Genomic DNA, 20587 nt, shown 5'->3' on the forward strand with positions numbered 1-20587 from the left:
GGTGTTCCACCAAAATCCCATCATAAAATACATTCTCACCCCTCTGCACAAAGCTAGCTCCATGCAATCGGATAAACTACTTAACTATTCTGCTGTCTTCTTGTCATTCATTTTATTGCTTTTGAAAAAGAAGAAGATTTTTGCATATAGCTAATTTGTTGCATAAGAAGCATTGGCAAGGAACTAAGTTTGGTGTTTGCACACCAAAGTAAGCTCAAGAGCCCACAGATAAAGTCTTGCAGATTAACTGAATACCTAAAGGAGTTGAAAAGCAAGCAACATTTGAGGAGTATGCAGGAAAATAGCCAACAACTTAGGGAACATCTGCATTATGACTTACAAGGAGCAAAAAGAAGGAAGAATGAAAAGCTGCAACCCAACAGGTTGTATTTATACTTGATCCTTGTTGATATGTAATGATTTAATTCAGAAAGCCCTTTATGTCTGGCTGAAATGATTATTTACTTGCAAGTGGAGGTACATGAAGAAAGCTATCTGCATAAATTTTGCTTGAAAGCCATCTGCATTATAATTGTCATCATTCATTAGCTTGAATTTTGTTTTGTTTTGTTTCCCTTGCTGTTTGAATAAAAGAGAGATGTTTGACTTAGAAAAGTAATTGTTGAATGTTGCAAAAGTTAGAATAAAAGTTAGTGGTGGTATGTGTTTGATTCAATTGTTAGCTGGTGTGCGAAATTGTGATCACTATTTTTCACAACTCAAATAATCCCTAGTAATGGCCCCAAGAACTTGGTGCTCAATACCATGGCATAAACACAACTTTGCACAACTAACCAGCAAGTGCACTGGGTCGTCCAAGTAATAAACCTTACGCGAGTAAGGGTCGATCCCACGGAGATTGTTGGTATGAAGCAAGCTATGGTCACCTTGTAAATCTTAGTCAGGCAGACTCAAATGGGTATAGTGATATACGAATGAAGCATAAAGATAAAGATAGAGGTACTTATGTAATTCATTGGTAGGAACTTCAGATAAGCGTATGACGATGCCTTCCCTTCCGTCTCTCTGCTTTCCTACTGTCTTCATCCAATCCTTCTTACTCCTTTCCATGGCAAGCTTATGCAAGGGTTTCACCGTTGTCAGTGGCTACCTCCCATCCTCTCAGTGAAAATGTTCCTATGCTCTGTCACAGCATATGGCTAATCAGCTGTCGGTTCTCGGTCAGGCCGGAATAGAATCCAGTGATTCTTTTGCGTCTGTCACTAACGCCCCGCCTGCTAGGAGTTTGAAGCACGTCACAGTCATTCAATCATTGAATCCTACTCAGAATACCACAGACAAGGTTAGACCTTCCGGATTCTCTTGAATGCCGCCATCAGTTCTCGCCTATACCACGAAGACACTGATCTCACGGAATGACTGGCTCGTTTGTCAGGCGAGCACTCAGTTGTCAGGCGATCAACCATGCATCGTGTATCAGGAATCCAAGAGATAAACACTAGAGCCTTGTTTGCTTGTAGAACAGAAGTGGTTGTCAGTCACTTTGTTCATAAGTGAGAATGATGATGAGTGTCACGGATCATCACATTCATCAAGTTGAAGAACAAGTGATATCTTGGACAAAGAACAAGCGGAATTGAATAGAAGAACAATAGTAATTGCATTAATACTCGAGGTACAGCAGAGCTCCACACCTTAATCTATAGTGTGTAGAAACTCCACCGTTGAAAATACATAAGAACAAGGTCTAGGCATGGCCGAATGGCCAGCCTCCCCCAAAGAGGGTTTAATCATCAAAGCATGATCAAAAGATACCTAATACAATAGCAAAAGGTCCTACTTATAGAAAACTAGTAGCCTAGGGTGTACAGAGATGAGTAAATGACATAAAAATCCACTTCCGGGCCCACTTGGAGTGTGCTTGGGCTGAGCAATGAATCAAATTCGTGTAGAGACTCTTCTTGGAGTTAAACGCCAGCTTTTATGCCAGTTTGGGCGTTTAACTCCCATTTAGGTGCCAGTTCCGGCGTTTAACGCTGGAATTTCTGAGGGTGACTTTGAACGCCAGTTTGTGCCATCAAATCTTGGGCAAAGTATGGACTATCATATATTGCTGGAAAGCCCAGGATGTCTACTTTCCAACGCCGTTGAGAGCGCGCTAATTGGGCTTTTGTAGCTCCAGAAAATCCACTTCGAGTGCAGAGAGGTCAGAATCCAACAGCATCTGCAGTCCTTATCAGTCTCTGGATCAGATTTTTGCTAAGGTCCCTCAATTTCAGCCAGAAAATACCTGAAATCACAGAAAAACACACAAACTCATAGTAAAGTCCAGAAAAGTGAATTTTAACTAAAAACTAATAAAAATATACTAAGAACTTAACTAAAACTACTAAAAACATACTAAAAATAATGCCAAAAAGGGTACAAATTATCCGCTCATCACAACACCAAACTTAAATTGTTGCTTGTCCCCAAGCAACTAAAAATCAAATAAGATAAAAAGAAGAGAATATACTATAGACTCCAAATTATCAATGAAACTTAGCTCCAAATTAGATGAGCGGGACTAGTAGCTTTTTGCCTCCAAACAGTTTTGGCATCTCACTTTATCCTTTGAAATTCAGAATGATTGGCTACTTTAGGAACTCAGAATCCAGATAGTGTTATTGATTCTCCTAGTTAAGTATGATGATTCTTGAACACAGCTACTTATTGAGTCTTGGCCGTGGCCCAAAGCACTCTGTCTTCCAGTATTACCACCGGATACATACATGCCACAGACACATAATTGGGTGAACCTTTTCAGATTGTGACTCAGCTTTGCTAGAGTCCCCAATTAGAGGTGTCCAGGGTTCTTAAGCACACTCTTTTTGCCTTGGATCACAACTTTATTTCTTTCTTTTTCTTTCTTTTTTTTTTCTTTCTCCTTTTTTTTTCTCTTTTTTTTTTGTATTCACTGCTTTTTCTTGCTTCAAGAATCATGTTTATGATTTTTCAGATCCTCAGTAACATGTCTCCTTTTTCATCATTCTTTCAAGAGCCAACAATTTTAACATTCATGAACAACAAATTCAAAAGACATATGCACTGTTCAATCATACATTCAGAAAACAAAAAGTATTGTCACCACATCAAACTAATTAAGCTAGTTTTAAAGATGAATTCGAAATCCTGTACTTCTTGTTCTTTTGTAATAAAAACAGTTTTCTTTTAAGAAAGGTGATGGATTCATAGGACATTCATAACTTTAAGGCATAGACACTAAGACACTAATGATCATAAGACACAAACATAGCCAAACATAAGCATGAAAATTTCGAAAAACAGAAAATAAAGAACAAGGAGATTAAAGAACGGGTCCACCTTAGTGATGGCGGCTCTTTCTTCCTCTTGAAGACTCTATGGAGTGCTTGAGCTCCTCAATGTCTCTTCCTTGTCTTTGTTGCTCCTCTCTCATGATTCTTTGATCTTCTCTAATTTCATGGAGGATGATGGAGTGTTCTTGGTGCTCCACTGGTGCACGAAATTGTGATCACTACAACTTCGCACAACTAACCAGCAAGTGCACTGGGTCGTCCAAGTAATACCTTACGCGAGTAAGGGTCGATCCCACGGAGATTGTTGGTATGAAGCAAGCTATGGTCACCTTGTAAATCTCAGTCAGGCAGACTCAAATGGGTATAGTGATAAACGAATAAAGCATAAAGATAGAGATAGAGATACTTATGTATATCATTGGTGAGAGCTTCAGATAAGCGAATGAAGATGCCTTCCCTTCCGTCTCTCTGCTTTCCTACAGTCTTCATCCAATCCTTCTTACTCCTTTCCATGGCAAGCTTATGCAAGGGTTTCACCGTTGTCAGTGGCTACCTCCCATCCTCTCATTGGAAATGTTCAACGCACCCTGTCACGGCACGGCTATCCATCTGTCGGTTCTCAATCAGGCCGGAATAGAATCCAGTGATTCTTTTGCGTCTGTCACTAACGCCCCGCCCTCAGGAGTTTGAAGCACGTCACAGTCATTCAATCATTGAATCCTACTCAGAATACCACAGACAAGGTTAGACCTTCCGGATTCTCTTGAATGCCGCCATCAGTTCTCGCCTATACCACGAAGATTCCGGTTAAAGAATCCAAGAGATATTCACTAGAGCCTCGAATGCTTGTAGAACAAGAGTGGTTGTCAGTCACTTTGTTCATGAGTGAGAATGATGATGAGTGTCACGGATCATCACCTTCATCAAGTTGAAGAACAAGTGATATCTTGGACAAAGAACAAGCGGAATTGAATAGAAGAACAATAGTAATTGCATTAATACTCGAGGTACAGCAGAGCTCCACACCTTAATCTATGGTGTGTAGAAACTCCACCGTTGAAAATACATAAGAACAAAAGTGATCATTGGCTTCGGCCCCAGAGAGGGAACCAGAAGAACCAAGATCTGATCTAAGAACTAGATGTCCAAAGATGAAAAATACAATGGTAAAAGGTCCTATATATAGAGAATTAGTAGCCTAGGGTGTACAGAGATGAGTAAATGACATAAAAATCCACTTCCGGGCCCACTTGGTGTGTGCTTGGGCTGAGCAATGAAGCATTTTCGTGTAGAGACTCTTCTTGGAGTTAAACGCCAGCTTTGGTGCCAGTTTGGGCGTTTAACTCCCATTTAGGTGCCAGTTCCGGCGTTTAACGCTGGAATTTCTTGAGGTGACTTTGAACGCCGGTTTGGGCCATCAAATCTTGGGCAAAGTATGGACTATCATATATTGCTGGAAAGCCCAGGATGTCTACTTTCCAACGCCGTTGAGATCGAGCCAATTGGGCTTCTGTAGCTCCAGAAAATCCACTTCGAGTGCAGGGAGGTCAGAATCCAACAGCATCTGCAGTCCTTTTGAGTCTCTGGATCAGATTTTTGCTCAGGTCCCTCAATTTCAGCCAGAAAATACCTGAAATCACAGAAAAACACACAAACTCATAGTAAAGTCCAGAAAAGTGAATTTTAACTAAAAACTAATAAAAATATACTAAGAACTCAACTAAAACTACTAAAAACATACTAAAAACAATGCCAAAAAGCATATAAATTATCCGCTCATCACAACACCAAACTTAAATTGTTGCTTGTCCCCAAGCAACTGAAAATCAAATAAGATAAAAAGAAGAGAATATACTATAGACTCCAAATTATCAATGAAACTTAGCTCCAAATTAGATGAGCGGGACTAGTAGCTTTTTGCCTCCAAACAGTTTTGGCATCTCACTTTATCCTCTGAGGTTCAGAATGATTGGCTTCTTTAGGAACTCAGAATCCAGATAGTGTTATTGATTCTCCTAGTTAAGTATGATGATTCTTGAACACAGCTACTTTATGAGTCTTGGCCGTGGCCCAAAGCACTCTGTCTTCCAGTATTACCACCGGATACATACATGCCACAGACACATAATTGGGTGAACCTTTTCAGATTGTGACTCAGCTTTGCTAAAGTCCCCAATTAGAGGTGTCCAGGGTTCTTAAGCACACTCTTTTTGCCTTGGATCACAACTTTATTTCTTTCATTTTCTTTCTTTTTCTTTTTCTCTTTTTTTTTTCGTTTTTTTTTGAATTCACTGCTTTTTCTTGCTTCAAGAATCATTTTTATGATTTTTCAGATCCTCAGTAACATGTCTCCTTTTTCATCATTCTTTCAAGAGCCAACAATTTTAACATTCATGAACAACAAATTCAAAAGACATATGCACTGTTCAAGCATACATTCAGAAAACAAAAAGTATTGTCACCACATCAAACTAATTAAGCTAGTTTTAAAGATGAATTTGAAATCCTGTACTTCTTGTTCTTTTGTAATAAAAACAGTTTTCATTTAAGAAAGGTGATGGATTTCATAGGACATTCATAACTTTAAGGCATAGACACTAAGATACTAATGATCATAAGACACAAACATGGATAAACATAAAGCATAATTTTCGAAAGACAGAAAAATAAAGAACAAGGAGATTAAAGAACGGGTCCACCTTAGTGATGGCGGCTTGTTCTTCCTCTTGAAGATCCTATGGAGTGCTTGAGCTCCTCAATGTCTCTTCCTTGTCTTTGTTGCTCCTCTCTCATGATTCTTTGATCTTCTCTAATGATGATGGAGTGTTCTTGATGCTCCACCCTAAGTTGTCTCATATTGGAACTCAACTCTCCTAGGGAGGTGTTAATTTGCTCCCAATAGTCTTGTGGAGGAAAGTGCATCCCTTGAGGTATCTCAGGGATCTCATGATGAGAGGGATCTCTTGTTTGCTCCATCCTTTTCTTGGTGATGGGCTTGAGGTCATGCCTTCTCAGTTGAACCGGCTTTGGATGCCATAAATGGTTATGGAAAAACAAAAAGCAATGCTTTTACCACACCAAACATAAAAGGTTTGCTCGTCCTCGAGCAAAAGAAGAAAGAAGAGAGTAGAAGAAGAAGAAATGAGGAAGAAGGGAATGGCTTTGTGTTTCGGCCATTAGGGGAAGAAGTAGTGTTTGGGGTGTGTGAAAAAGAAGGAGTGATGATGATAGTGGGATTTGATAGGTAGGGGGTTTTTTTGGTGAAGAGGTATTGAGGTGATTGGTGAATGGGTGAAGAAGAAAGAGTGTGGTGGGGTTGGTGGGGGTCTTGTGGGATCCACAGATCCTGAGGTGTCAAGGAAAAGTCATCCCTGCACCAAATGGCATTCAAAATCACGTTTTGAGCCATTTCTGGCGTTAAACGCCGGGCTGGTGCCCATTTCTGGCGTTTAACGCCAGGTTCTTGCCCTTTCCTAGCGTTTAACGCCAGTCTGGTTCCCCTTTCTGGCGTTAAACGCCCAGAATGGTGCCAGACTGGGCGTTAAACGCCCAACTGCTAGCCTCACTGGCGTTTAAACGCCAGTGGGTTCTTCCTCCAGGGTGTGCTATTTTTCTTCCTGTTTTTCATTCTGTTTTTGCTTTTTCAATTGATTTTGTGACTTCTTATGATCATCAACCTACAAAAAACATAAAATAACAAAAGAAAATATATAAAATATAATCATTGGGTTGCCTCCCAACAAGCGCTTCTTTAATGTCAGTAGCTTGACAGAGGGCTCTCATGGAGCCTCACAGATACTCAGAGCAATGTTGGAACCTCCCAACACCAAACTTAGAGTTTGAATGTGGGGGTTCAACACCAAACTTAGAGTTTGGTTGTGGCCTCCCAACACCAAACTTAGAGCTTGACTGTGGGGGCTCTGTTTGACTCTGAATTGAGAGAAGCTCTTCATGCTTCCTCTCCATGGTGACAGAGGGATATCCTTGAGCCTTAAACACAAAGGATTCTTCATTCACTTGAATGATCAGTTCACCTCCATCAACATCAATTACAGCCTTTGCTGTAGCTAGGAAGGGTCTGCCAAGGATGATAGTTTCATCCATGCACTTCCCAGTCTCTAGGACTATGAAATCAGTAGGGATGTAATGGTCTTCAATCTTCACCAAAACATCCTCTACAAGTCCATGAGCTTGTTTTCTTGAGTTGTCTGCCATCTCTAGTGAGATTCTTGCAGCTTGTACCTCAAAGATCCCTAGCTTCTCCATTACTGAGAGAGGCATGAGGTTCACACTTGACCCTAAGTCACACAGGGCCTTCTTGAAGGTCATGGTGCCTATGGTACAAGGTATGGAAAACTTTCCAGGATCTTGTCTCTTTTGAGGTAATTTCTGCCTAGACAAGTCATCCAGTTCTTTGGTGAGCAAAGGGGGTTCATCCTCCCAAGTCTCATTTCCAAATAACTTGTCATTTAGCTTCATGATTGCTCCAAGGTATTTAGCAACTTGCTCTTCAGTGACATACTCATCCTCTTCAGAGGAGGAATACTCATCAGAGCTCATGAATGGCAGAAGTAAATCCAATGGAATCTCTATGGTCTCATTTTGAGCCTCAGATTCCCATGGTTCCTCATTGGGGAACTCAGTGGAGGTCAGTGCACGCCCATTGATGCCTTCCTCAGTGGCGTCCACTTCCTCTCTTCCCTCTCTAGATTCGGCCATGGTTATGGCTTTGCACTCTCCTTTTGGATTTTCTTCTGTATTACTTGGGAGAGTACTAGGGGGGAGTTCAGTAACTTTCTTGCTCAGCTGTCCCACTTGTGCCTCCAAATTCCTAATGGAGGATCTTGTTTCAGTCATGAAACTTTGAGTGGTTTTGATTAGATTAGAGACCATAGTTGCTAAGTCAGAGGGGTTCTGCTTAGAATTCTCTGTCTGTTGCTGAGAAGATGATGGAAAAGGCTTGCCATTGCTAAACCTGTTTCTTCCACCATTATTGTTGTTGAAACCTTGTTGAGGTTTCTCTTGATTCTTCCATGAGAAATTTGGGTGATTTCTCCATGAAGAATTATAGGTGTTTCCATAGGGTTCTCCTAGGTAATTCACCTCTTCCATTGAAGGGTTCTCAGGATCATAAGCTTCTTCTTCAGATGAAGCATCCTTAGTACTGCTTGGTGCATTTTGCATTCCAGACAGACTTTGAGAAATTAAATTAACTTGCTGAGTCAATATCTTGTTCTGAGCCAGAATGGCATTCAGAGTATCAATCTCAAGAACTCCTTTCTTCTGATTAGTCCCATTGTTCACAGGATTCCTTTCAGAAGTGTACATGAATTGGTTATTTGCAACCATTTCAATGAGCTCTTGAGCTTCTGTAGGCATCTTCTTCAGATGAAGAGATCCTCCAGCAGAGCTATCCAAAGACATCTTGGATAGTTCAGAGAGACCATCATAGAAAATACATATGATGCTCCATTCAGAAAGCATGTCTGAAGGACATTTTCTGATCAATTGTTTGTATCTTTCCCAAGCTTCATAGAAGGACTCACCATCCTTCTGTCTGAAGGTTTGGACTTCCACTCTAAGCTTACTCAATTTTTGAGGTGGAAAAAACTTTGCCAAGAAGGCATTGACTAGCTTTTCCCAAGAGTCCAGGCTTTCTTTAGGTTGTGAGTCCAACCATATTCTAGCTCTGTCTCTTACAGCAAAAGGGAATAGCATCAGTCTGTAGACCTCAGGGTCAACCCCATTAGTCTTGACTGTGTCACAGATTTGCAAGAATTCAGCTAAAAACTGATAAGGATCTTCCAATGGAAGTCCATGGAACTTGCAATTCTGTTGCATTAGAGAAACTAATTGAGGCTTAAGCTCAAAGTTGTTTGCTCCAATGGCAGGGATAGAGATGCTTCTCCCATAGAAGTTGGGAGTAGGTGCAGTAAAGTCACCCAGCACCTTCCTTGCATTGTTGGCATTGTTGTTATTTTCGGCTGCCATGGGTTCTTCTTCTTTAAAGATTTCTGTTAGGTCCTCTACAGAGAGTTGTGCCTTAGCTTCTCTTAGCTTTCGCTTCAAGGTCCTTTCAGGTTCAGGGTCAGCTTCAACAAGAATGCCTTTGTCTTTGTTCCTGCTCATATGAAAGAGAAGAGAACAAGAAAATGTGGAATCCTCTATGTCACAGTATAGAGATTCCTTGAGGTGTCAGAGGAAGAAAAATGGAAGACAGAGATAGAAAATTCGAACTTATCAAAGAAGATGGAGTTCGAATTTTGCATTAAGGAATAGTGTTAGTCCATAAATAGAAGGATGTGAGAAGAAGGGAAGTAATTTTCGAAAATTAAGTAAAAGATTTTGAAAACATTTTGAAAAACACTTAATTGATTTTCGAAAATAAGAGTGGAAAAGAAATCAAGTGATTTTTGAAAAAGATTTTGAAATTAGAAATAAAAAAGATTTGATTGAAAACTATTTTGAAAAAGATGTGATTAAAAAGATTTGATTGAAAAATTATGGTTTTAAAAAGATATGATTGAAAAGATATGATTTGAAAACAATTTTAAAAAGATTTGATTTTTAAAAATTAATGACTTGCCTAACAAGAAAAGATATGATTCAAACATTAAACCTTTCTCAACAGAAAAGGCAACATACTTAAAATGTTCAATCAAATCATTAATTGTTAGTAAGTATCTTTGAAAAAGGAAAGAAATTGATTTTGAAAACATTTGATTGAAAAGATATGATTTGAAAAAGATTTGATTTTGAAAAACTTTGAAAACTTGAAAAAAAATTGATTTTGAAAACAAAATCTTCCCCCTTGTGCCATCCTGGCGTTAAACGCCCAGAATCGTGCACATTCTGGCGTTTAACGCCCAAAACTCTATCCTTTTGGGCGTTAAACGCCCAACCAGGTACCCTGGCTGGCGTTTAAACGCCAGTCTGTCTTCTTCACTGGGCATTTTCGAATGCTCAGCTTTTTCTGTATAATTCCTCTGCAGTATGTTCTGAATCTTCAATTCTCTGTATTATTGACTTGAAAAGACACAAATTAAAAATATTTTTGGATTTTTAATAATGAGGAATAATGCAACTAAAATCAAATAACAATGCATGCAAGACACCAAACTTAGCAGTTTGTATACTACTGACACTAACATGAGAATGCATATGAGAAACACAAAACACTCAAGTCAATAGAATTCAAAGATCAGAGTAATGAAATCATCAAGAACAACTTGAAGATTAATGAAGATACATGCATGAATGCAATAAGAACAGAAACATGCAATTGACACTAAACTTAAAATGAGACTCTAGACTCAAACAAGAAACATAAAATATTTTTTTGTTTTTATGATTTTGTAATTTTTTTTTTGGATTTTTCGAAAATTAAGTGGAAAAGAAATAAAGGTATCAAAGTTCTTAATGAGAATTCCAGGAATCATGCAATGTTAGTCTAAAGCTTTAGTCTAAAGGAATTAGACATAGCTAGCCAAGCTTCAGCAGGACATTGCATTCAAGAGCTAAATTGATGAGGATCAATCAGCTTTGGTGATGATAAGAACATCACCTTGAAACACTAGAATTCATTCTTAAGAACTCTGAAAAAAAATACCTAATCTAAGCAACAAGATGAACCGTCAGTTGTCCATACTCGAACAATCCCCGGCAACGGCGCCAAAAACTTGGTGCACGAAATTGTGATCACTACAACTTCGCACAACTAACCAGCAAGTGCACTGGGTCGTCCAAGTAATACCTTACGCGAGTAAGGGTCGATCCCACGGAGATTGTTGGTATGAAGCAAGCTATGGTCACCTTGTAAATCTCAGTCAGGCAGACTCAAATGGGTATAGTGATAAACGAATAAAGCATAAAGATAGAGATAGAGATACTTATGTATATCATTGGTGAGAGCTTCAAATAAGCGAATGAAGATGCCTTCCCTTCCGTCTCTCTGCTTTCCTACAGTCTTCATCCAATCCTTCTTACTCCTTTCCATGGCAAGCTTATGCAAGGGTTTCACCGTTGTCAGTGGCTACCTCCCATCCTCTCATTGGAAATGTTCAACGCACCCTGTCACGACACGGCTATCCATCTGTCGGTTCTCAATCAGGCCGGAATAGAATCCAGTGATTCTTTTGCGTCTGTCACTAACGCCCCGCCCTCAGGAGTTTGAAGCACGTCACAGTCATTCAATCATTGAATCCTACTCAGAATACCACAGACAAGGTTAGACCTTCCGGATTCTCTTGAATGCCGCCATCAGTTCTCGCCTATACCACGAAGATTCCGGTTAAAGAATCCAAGAGATATTCACTAGAGCCTCGAATGCTTGTAGAACAAGAGTGGTTGTCAGTCACTTTGTTCATGAGTGAGAATGATGATGAGTGTCACGGATCATCACCTTCATCAAGTTGAAGAACAAGTGATATCTTGGACAAAGAACAAGCGGAATTGAATAGAAGAACAATAGTAATTGCATTAATACTCGAGGTACAGCAGAGCTCCACACCTTAATCTATGGTGTGTAGAAACTCCACCGTTGAAAATACATAAGAACAAAAGTGATCATTGGCTTCGGCCCCAGAGAGGGAACCAGAAGAACCAAGATCTGATCTAAGAACTAGATGTCCAAAGATGAAAAATACAATGGTAAAAGGTCCTATATATAGAGAATTAGTAGCCTAGGGTGTACAGAGATGAGTAAATGACATAAAAATCTACTTCCGGGCCCACTTGGTGTGTGCTTGGGCTGAGCAATGAAGCATTTTCGTGTAGAGACTCTTCTTGGAGTTAAACGCCAGCTTTGGTGCCAGTTTGGGCGTTTAACTCTCATTTAGGTGCCAGTTCCGGCGTTTAACGCTGGAATTTCTTGAGGTGACTTTGAATGCCGGTTTGGGCCATCAAATCTTGGGCAAAGTATAGACTATCATATATTGCTGGAAAGCCCAGGATGTCTACTTTCCAACGCCGTTGAGAGCGCACCAATTGGGCTTCTGTAGCTCCAGAAAATCCACTTCGAGTGCAGGGAGGTCAGAATCCAACAGCATCTGCAGTCCTTTTGAGTCTCTGGATCAGATTTTTGCTCAGGTCCCTCAATTTCAGCCAGAAAATACCTGAAATCACAGAAAAACACACAAACTCATAGTAAAGTCCAGAAAAGTGAATTTTAACTAAAAACTAATAAAAATATACTAAGAACTCAACTAAAACTACTAAAAACATACTAAAAACAATGCCAAAAAGCGTATAAATTATCCGCTCATCATCCACCCTTAGTTGTCCCATGTTGGAACTCAGTTCTCCTAGGGAGGTGTTCAGTTGCTCCCAATAGTTTTGTGGAGGAAAGTGCATCCCTTGAGGCATCTCAGGGATCTCATGATGAGAGGGGTCTCTTGTTTGCTCCATCCTTTTCTTAGTGATGGGCTTGAGGTCATGCCTTCTCAGTTGAACCGGCTTCCCTCTTGAATCTCTCTTTCATTGAACGCCCTCTTCACAAATGTCTATGAGGACTTGGTCCAAACTTTGATCAAAGTTGACCCTTCTTCATGGCCACAACTTCATAGAAGTGGTCTTGATGCACCCTTGAGATGAATCTCTCCATCTCCCATGACTCGGAGGTGGAAGCTTTTTGCCTTCCCTTTCCTCTTTCTAGAGGTTTCTCCGGCCTTGGATGCCATAAATGGTCATGGAAAAACGAAAAGCAACGCTTTTACCACACCAAACTTAAAAGGTTTGCTCGTCCTCGAGCAAAAGAAGAAAGAAGAGAGTAGAAGAAGAAGAAATGGAGGAGAGGGAGATGGCTTTGTGGTTCGGTCATGTATGGGTGGGTTTGGGAGGGAAAGTGGTTTAAATTTGAAGGGTGAGGTAGGTGGGGTTTTATGAAGGATGGATGTGAGTGGTGAGGTTGGTGGGGATCCTGTGGGGTCCACAGATCCTGTGGTGTCAAGGAAAGGTCATCCCTGCACCAAATGGCATTCAAAATCACGTTTTGAGCCATTTCTGGCGTTAAACGCCGGGCTGGTGCCCATTCCTGGCGTTTAACGCCAGGTTCTTGCCCTTTTCTGGCGTTTAACGCCAGTCTGGTGCCCCTTTCTGGCGTTAAACGCCCAGAATGGTGCCAGACTGGGCGTTAAACGCCCAATTGCTAGCCTCACTGGCGTTTAAACGCCAGTGGGTTCTTCCTCCAGGGTGTGCTGTTTTTCTTCCTGTTTTTCATTCTGTTTTTGCTTTTTCAATTGATTTTGTGTCTTCTTATGATCATCAACCTACAAAAAACATAAAATAACAAAGAGAACTAGATAACATATAACATTGGGTTGCCTCCCAACAAGCGCTTCTTTAATGTCAGTAGCTTGACAGATGGCTCTCATGGAGCCTCACATTTTCTCAGAGCAATGTTGGAACCTCCTAACACCAAACTTAGAGTTTGAATGTGGGGGTTCAACACCAAACTTAGAGTTTGGTTGTGGCCTCCCAACACCAAACTTAGAGTTTGACTGTGGGGGCTCTATTTGACTCTGATTTGAGAGAAGCTCTTCATGCTTCCTCTCCATGATGACAGAGGGATATCCTTGAGCCTTAAACACCAAGGATTCTTCATTCACTTGAATGATCAACTCTCCTCTATCAACATCAATTACAGCCTTTGCTGTGGCCAGGAAGGGTCTGCCAAGGATGATGGTTTCATCCATGCACTTCCCAGTCTCTAGGACTATGAAATCCGCAGGGATGTAATGGTTTTCAATCTTCACCAAAACATCCTCTACAAGTCCATGAGCTTGTTTTCTTGAGTTGTCTGCCATCTCTAATGAGATTCTTGCAGCTTGCACCTCAAAGATCCCTAGCTTCTCCATTACAGAGAGAGGCATGAGGTTTACACTTGACCCTAAGTCACACAGAGCCTTCTTGAAGGTCATGTTGCCTATGGTACACGGTATTGCAAACTTCCCAGGATCTTGTCTCTTTTGAGGTAATTTCTGCCTAGACAAGTCATCCAGTTCTTTGGTGAGCAAAGGAGGTTCATTCTCCCAAGTCTCATTTCCAAATAACTTGTCATTTAGCTTCATGATTGCTCCAAGGTATTTAGCAACTTGCTCTTCAGTGACATACTCATCCTCTTCAGAGGAAGAATACTCATCAGAGCTCATGAAAGGCAGAAGTAAGTCCAATGGAATCTCTATGGTCTCATTTTGAGCCTCAGATTCCCATGGTTCCTCATTGGGGAACTCATTGGAGGCTAGTGCATGCCCACTGAGGTCTTCCTCAGTGGCGTTCACTTCCTCTCCTTCCTCTCCAAATTCGGCCATGTTGATGGCCTTGCACTCTCCTTTTGGATTTTCTTCTGTGTTGCTTGGGAGAGTACTAGGAGGGAGTTCAGTAACTTTCTTGCTCAGCTGTCCCACTTGTGCCTCCAAATTCCCAATGGAGGACCTTGTTTCAGTCATGAAACTTTGAGTGGTTTTGATTAGATCAGAGACCATAGTTGCTAAGTCAGAGGGGTTCTGCTTAGAATTCTCTGTCTGTTGCTGAGAAGATGATGGAAAAGGCTTGCCATTGCTAAACCTGTTTCTTCCACCATTATTGTTGTTAAAACCTTGTTGAGGTCTTTCTTGATTCTTCCATGAGAAATTTGGGTGATTTCTCCATGAAGAATTATAGGTGTTTTCATAGGGTTCTCCTAGGTAATTCACCTCTTCCATTGAAGGGTTCTCAGGATCATAGGCTTCTTCTTTAGATGAAGCATCCTTAGTACTGCTTGGTGTACTTTGCATTCTAGACAGACTTTGAGAAATCAAATTGACTTGTTGAGTCAATATCTTGTTCTGAGCCAAAATGGCATTCAGAGTATCAATCTCAAGAACTCCTTTCTTCTGACTAGTCCCATTATTCACAGGATTCCTTTCAGAAGTGTACATGAATTGGTTATTTGCAACCATTTCACTGAGCTCTTGAGCTTCTGCAGGCGTCTTCCTCAAATGAAGAGATCCTCCAGCAGAGCTATCCAAAGACATCTTGGATAGTTCAGAGAGACCATCATAGAAAATACCTATGATGCTCCATTCAGAAAGCATGTCAGAAGGACATTTTCTGATCAATTGTTTGTATCTTTCCCAAGCTTCATAGAGGGATTCTCCATCCTTCTGTCTGAAGGTTTGGACCTCCACTCTAAGCTTACTCAATTTTTGAGGTGGAAAGAACTTTGCCAAGAAGGCATTGACTAGCTTTTCCCATGAGTCCAGGCTTTCTTTAGGTTGTGAGTCCAACCATGTCCTAGCTCTGTCTCTTACAGCAAAAGGGAATAGCATAAGTCTGTAGACCTCAGGGTCTACCCCATTAGTCTTGACAGTGTCACAGATTTGCAAGAATTCAGCTAAAAACTGATGAGGATCTTCCAATGGAAGTCCATGAAACTTGCAATTCTGTTGCATTAGAGAAACTAATTGAGGCTTAAGCTCAAAGTTGTTTGCTCCAATGGCAGGGATAGAGATGCTTCTCCCATAGAAGTCGGGAGTAGGTGCAGTAAAGTCACCCAGCACCTTCCTTGCATTGTTTGCATTGTTGTTGTTTTCGGCTGCCATGTGTTCTTCTTCTTTGAAGATTTCTGTTAGGTCCTCTATAGAGAATTGTGCCTTAGCTTCTCTTAGTTTTTGTTTCAAGGTCCTTTCAGGTTCAGGGTCAGCTTCAACAAGAATGCCTTTGTCTCTGCTCCTGCTCATATGAAAGAGAAGAGAACAAGAAAAAATGGAATCCTCTATGTCACAGTATAGAGATTCCTTGAGGTGTCAGAGGAAAAGAAAAGTAGAAGACAGAAGTAGAAAATTCGAACTTATCAAAGAAGATGGAGTTCGAATTTTACATTAAGGAATAGTGTTAGTCCATAAATAGAAGGATGTGAGAAGAGGGGAAGAGAATTTTTCGAAAATTAATTAAAAAGTTTTTAAAAACATTTTGAAAAATTGATTGATAATTTTCGAAAACTCAAAGTGGAAAAGGAATCAAGTGATTTTTGAAAAAGATTTGAAATTAGAAATCAAAAAGATTTGATTGAACATTATTTTGAAAAAGATGAGGTTAAGAAGATATGATTGGTTTTAAAAAATATGTGATTGAGAAGATATGATTTGAAAACAATTTTAAAAAGATTTGATTTTAAAAATTAATGACTTGCCTAACAAGAAAAGATATGATTCAAACATTAAACCTTTCTCAACAGAAAAGGCAACATACTTGAAATGTTGAATCAAATCATTAATTGATAGCAAGTATCTTTGAAAAAGGAAAAAAATTGATTTTGAAAACTGATGAGCGGATAATTTATACGCTTTTTGGCATTGTTTTTAGGTAGTTTTTAGTAAGTTCAAGCTACTTTTAGGGATGTTTTCCTTAGTTTTTATGTTAAATTCACATTTCTGGACTTTACTATGAGTTTGTGTGTTTTTCTGTGATTTCAGGTAAATTCTGACTGAAATTGAGGGATTTGAGCAAAACTCTGAAAAAGGCTGACAAAAGGACTGCTGATGCTGTTGGAATCTGACCTCCCTGCACTCGAAATGGATTTTCTGGAGCTACAGAACTCCAATTGGCGCGCTCTCAACGGCTTTGGAAAGTAGACATCCAGGGCTTTCCAGCAATATATAATAGTCCATACTTTATTCGAAGAATGACGACGTAACTTGGCGTTGAACGCCAAGTACATGCTCCTTTCTAGAGTTAAACGCCAGAAAAACGTCATGATCCGGAGTTGAACGCCCAAAACACGTCATAACTCAAAGTTCAACTCCAAGAGAAGCCTCAGCTCGTGGATAGATCAAGCTCATCCCAAACATACACCAAGTGGGCCCCAGAAGTGGATTTATGCATCAATTACTTACTCATGTAAACCCTAGGAGCTAGTTTATTATAAATAGGATGATTTACTAATGTATTAGACATCTTTGATCTCAGTTTTACTTTATTCTTCATCCTAGGAGATCATTGATCACGTTTTAGGGGGCTGGCCATTCGGCCATGCCTGACCCTCTTTCACTTATGTATTTTCAACGGTGGAGTTTCTGCACACCATAGATTAAGGGTGTGGAGCTCTGCTGTACCTCAAGTATTAATGAAGTTCTATTTTCTTTTATTCAATTCCTCTTTTATTCTTATTCCAAGATATTCATTCGTACCCAAGAATATGATGAATGTGATGAGTTAGATAACCCTCATTATTATTCTCACTTATGAACGCGCGTGATTGACAACCACTTCCGTTCTACATGCAACAAGGCTTGAATGTGTATCTCTTAGATTCCCCAACAGAATCTTCGTGGTATAAGCTAGATGGATGGCGGCATTTATGAGGATCCGGAAAGTCCAACCTTGTCTGTGGTGTTCCGGGTAGGATCCTGGGAATCCGGAAAGTCTCACCTTGTCTGTGGTATTCCGAGTAGGATTCCGGTAATGAATGACTGTGACGTGCTTCAAACTTGTAACCTGCTGGGCGTTAGTGACAGATGCAAAAGAATCAAGGGATTCTATTCCAGTAGGAGCGGGAACCAACCGGTGATTGGCCGTACTGTGACAGAGTGCGTGAGCATTAGCTTTCACTGCGAGGATGGGATGTAGCCACCAACCATGGGTGATGCCTCTAGACTGGTTAGCTGTGCGAGTGACAGCCGCATAGGATATTTCCCCGAGAGGAAGAAAGTAGCCACAGCTGATGGTGAACCCCTATACAAAGCTTGCCATGGAAAGGAGTAAGAAGGATTGAGTAGAAGCAGTAGGAAGGCAGGCGTCCTTGAGCCATACAGCATCTTCATATACTTAACTGATACCTCTACTAATGAATCTGCATAAGTATTTCTATCCTTTTTATTATTTACTTCTTTTTATCCTCGAACCCATAAATAATGTTTAATTCGCCTAACTGAGATTTACAAGGTGACCATAGCTTGCTTCATACCAACAATCTCTGTGGATTCGACCCTTACTCACGTAAGGTTTATTACTTGGACGACCCAGTACACTTGCTGGTTAGTTGAACGGAGTTGTGAAAATAAACAGTGCCCTAAGAGTATATTCCATTCAAAATCCAAGAAACATATAATGATGATCACAATTTCGTCCACCAAGTTTTTGGCGCCGTTGCCGGGGATTGTTCGAGTATGGACAACTGACGGTTCATCTTGTTGCTCAGATTAGGTACTTTTCTTTTCAAAAATCTTTTTTTTTTCAAATTTTTCTTTTTATTTTTCGTCTTTCAAAACATTATTTTCGAAAAAAAATTAATAAAAATACAAAAAAATTCATAAAATCATAAAAATCAAAAATATTTTGTGTTTCTTGTTTGAGTCTTGAGTCAATTTTTAAGTTTGGTGTCAATTGCATGCTTTTAAAATTTTTTTTTTCTTGCATTTTTTCGAAAATCCCATGCATTCATAGTGTTCTTCATGATCTTCAAGTTGTTCTTGATAAGTCTTCTTGTTTGATCTTGATGATTTCTTGTTTTGTGTCTTTTGTTGTTTTTCATGTGCATTTTTGCATTCATATTTTCCATGCAATAAAAATTTCTAAGTTTGGTGTCTTGCTTATTTTCTTTGCATCAAAAATTTTTCAAAATTGCGTTCTTGATGTTCATCATGATCTTCAAAGTGTTCTTGGTGTTCATCTTGACATTCATAGCATTCTTGCATGCATTCATGGTTTTGATCTAAAAATTTCATGCATAAAGTATTTTTGTTGTTTTTCTCTCTCATCATTAAAAATTCAAAAATAAAAAAAATATCTTTTCCTTATTTCCCTCCAAAATTTCGAAATTTTGGGTTGACTTGGTCAAAAATTTTCAAAATTAGTTGTTTCTTACAAGTCAAGTCAAAAATTTCAATTTTAAAAATCTTATCTTTTTCATTTCTTTTTCAAAAATCATATCTTTTTCATTTTTTTTATAATTTTCGAAAATTTCAAAAATCTTTTTCAAAATATTTTCAAAATCTTTTTCTTATCTTTATATCATATTTTCGAAAATTAGCTAACAATTAATGTGATTGATTCAAAAATTTGAAGTTTGTTACTTTCTTGTTAAGAAAGGTTCAATCTTTAAGTTCTAGAATCTTATCTTGTAGTTTCTTGTTAGCTAAGTAATTTTAAAAAAAATTAAATCTTTTTCAAAATATCTTTTTCTTAAAACTTTTATTTTATTTTTATTTTATCTTTTTCAAAAATTTTATCTTTTTCAAAATTTGATTTCAAAATATCTTATCTAACTTAATATCTTCTTATCTTTTTCAATTTTGATTTCAAATCTTTTCAATCAACTAACTAACTTTTTGTTTGTTTCTTATCTTTTCAAAACCACTTAACTACTTTTCCCTCTCTTATTTTCGAAAACATCTCTCTCTTTTTCAAAAATTCTTTTTAATTAATTAATTGTTCATGCTTAAATTTAATTACATTTTATCTCTAATTCCGAAAATTACTAACCTCTTTTTCAAAATTAATTTCGAAAAATTCCCTTCTCTTTTCTTATTCTATTTAATTATTTAATTACTACACTTCTCTTCACCTCTCTCCATCTAAAAATCCGAACCTCCTTCTTCATTCTTCTACCCCTTTCTTTTTCTACTAACATAAAGGAATCTCTATACTGTGACATAGAGGATTCTTTTTTCTTTCTTGTTTTTTCTCTTTCATATGAGCAGGAACAAGGATAAAGGCACTCTTGTTGAAATTGATCCAGAACCTGAAAGGACTCTGAAGAGAAAATTAAGAGAAGCTAAATTACAACAATCCAGAAGAAACCTTCTTGAAATTTCGAACAAGAGAAAGAGATGGCAGCTGAAAATAATAATAATAATGCAAGGAGAATGCTTGGTGACTTCACAAACCAACGTCCAAATTTGATGGAAGAAGCATCTCCATTCCTGCCATTGGAGGCAATAACTTTGAGCTGAACCTCAGCTAGTTGCCTTGATGCAACAAAACTGCAAGTTTTATGGACTTCCATCTGAAGATCCTTACCAGTTTTTAACTGAGTTCTTGCAGATCTGTGACACTGTAAAGACAAAGGAGTTAATCCTGAAGTCTACAGACTCTTGCTTTTCCTTTTGCTGTAAGAGACAGAGCTAGAGTATGGTTGGATCACAACCCAAGGATGCCTGGACTCAGGGATAAGCTTGTCACTGCATTCTTAGATAAGTTCTTTCCTCCTCAAAGCTGAGCAAGCTGAGAGTGGATGTTCAAACCTTCAAACAAAAAGATGGTGAATCCCTCTATGAGCTTGGGAAAGATACAAGCAGCTGACCAAGAGATGTCCATCTGACATGTTTTCAGAA

General features: G+C 39.1%; 2 non-coding genes across 2 annotated transcripts; both read left to right on the forward strand.

The window, feature by feature from the left end:
• The first annotated feature begins 8756 nt into the window (after positions 1 to 8756).
• LOC130956457 (small nucleolar RNA R71) lies at positions 8757 to 8864 on the forward strand. Its single transcript, XR_009077128.1, has one exon. It is a non-coding gene; the product is annotated as a small nucleolar RNA R71 (small nucleolar RNA).
• A 6479-nt stretch (positions 8865 to 15343) lies between these two features.
• Positions 15344 to 15451, forward strand: LOC130955066 (small nucleolar RNA R71). The gene has a single exon (XR_009076576.1). It is a non-coding gene; the product is annotated as a small nucleolar RNA R71 (small nucleolar RNA).
• Positions 15452 to 20587: the final 5136 nt, after the last annotated feature.

This window comes from Arachis stenosperma, chromosome 1 (genome assembly GCF_014773155.1).
Source record: "Arachis stenosperma cultivar V10309 chromosome 1, arast.V10309.gnm1.PFL2, whole genome shotgun sequence".
NCBI classification, from domain to species: domain Eukaryota; kingdom Viridiplantae; phylum Streptophyta; class Magnoliopsida; order Fabales; family Fabaceae; genus Arachis; species Arachis stenosperma.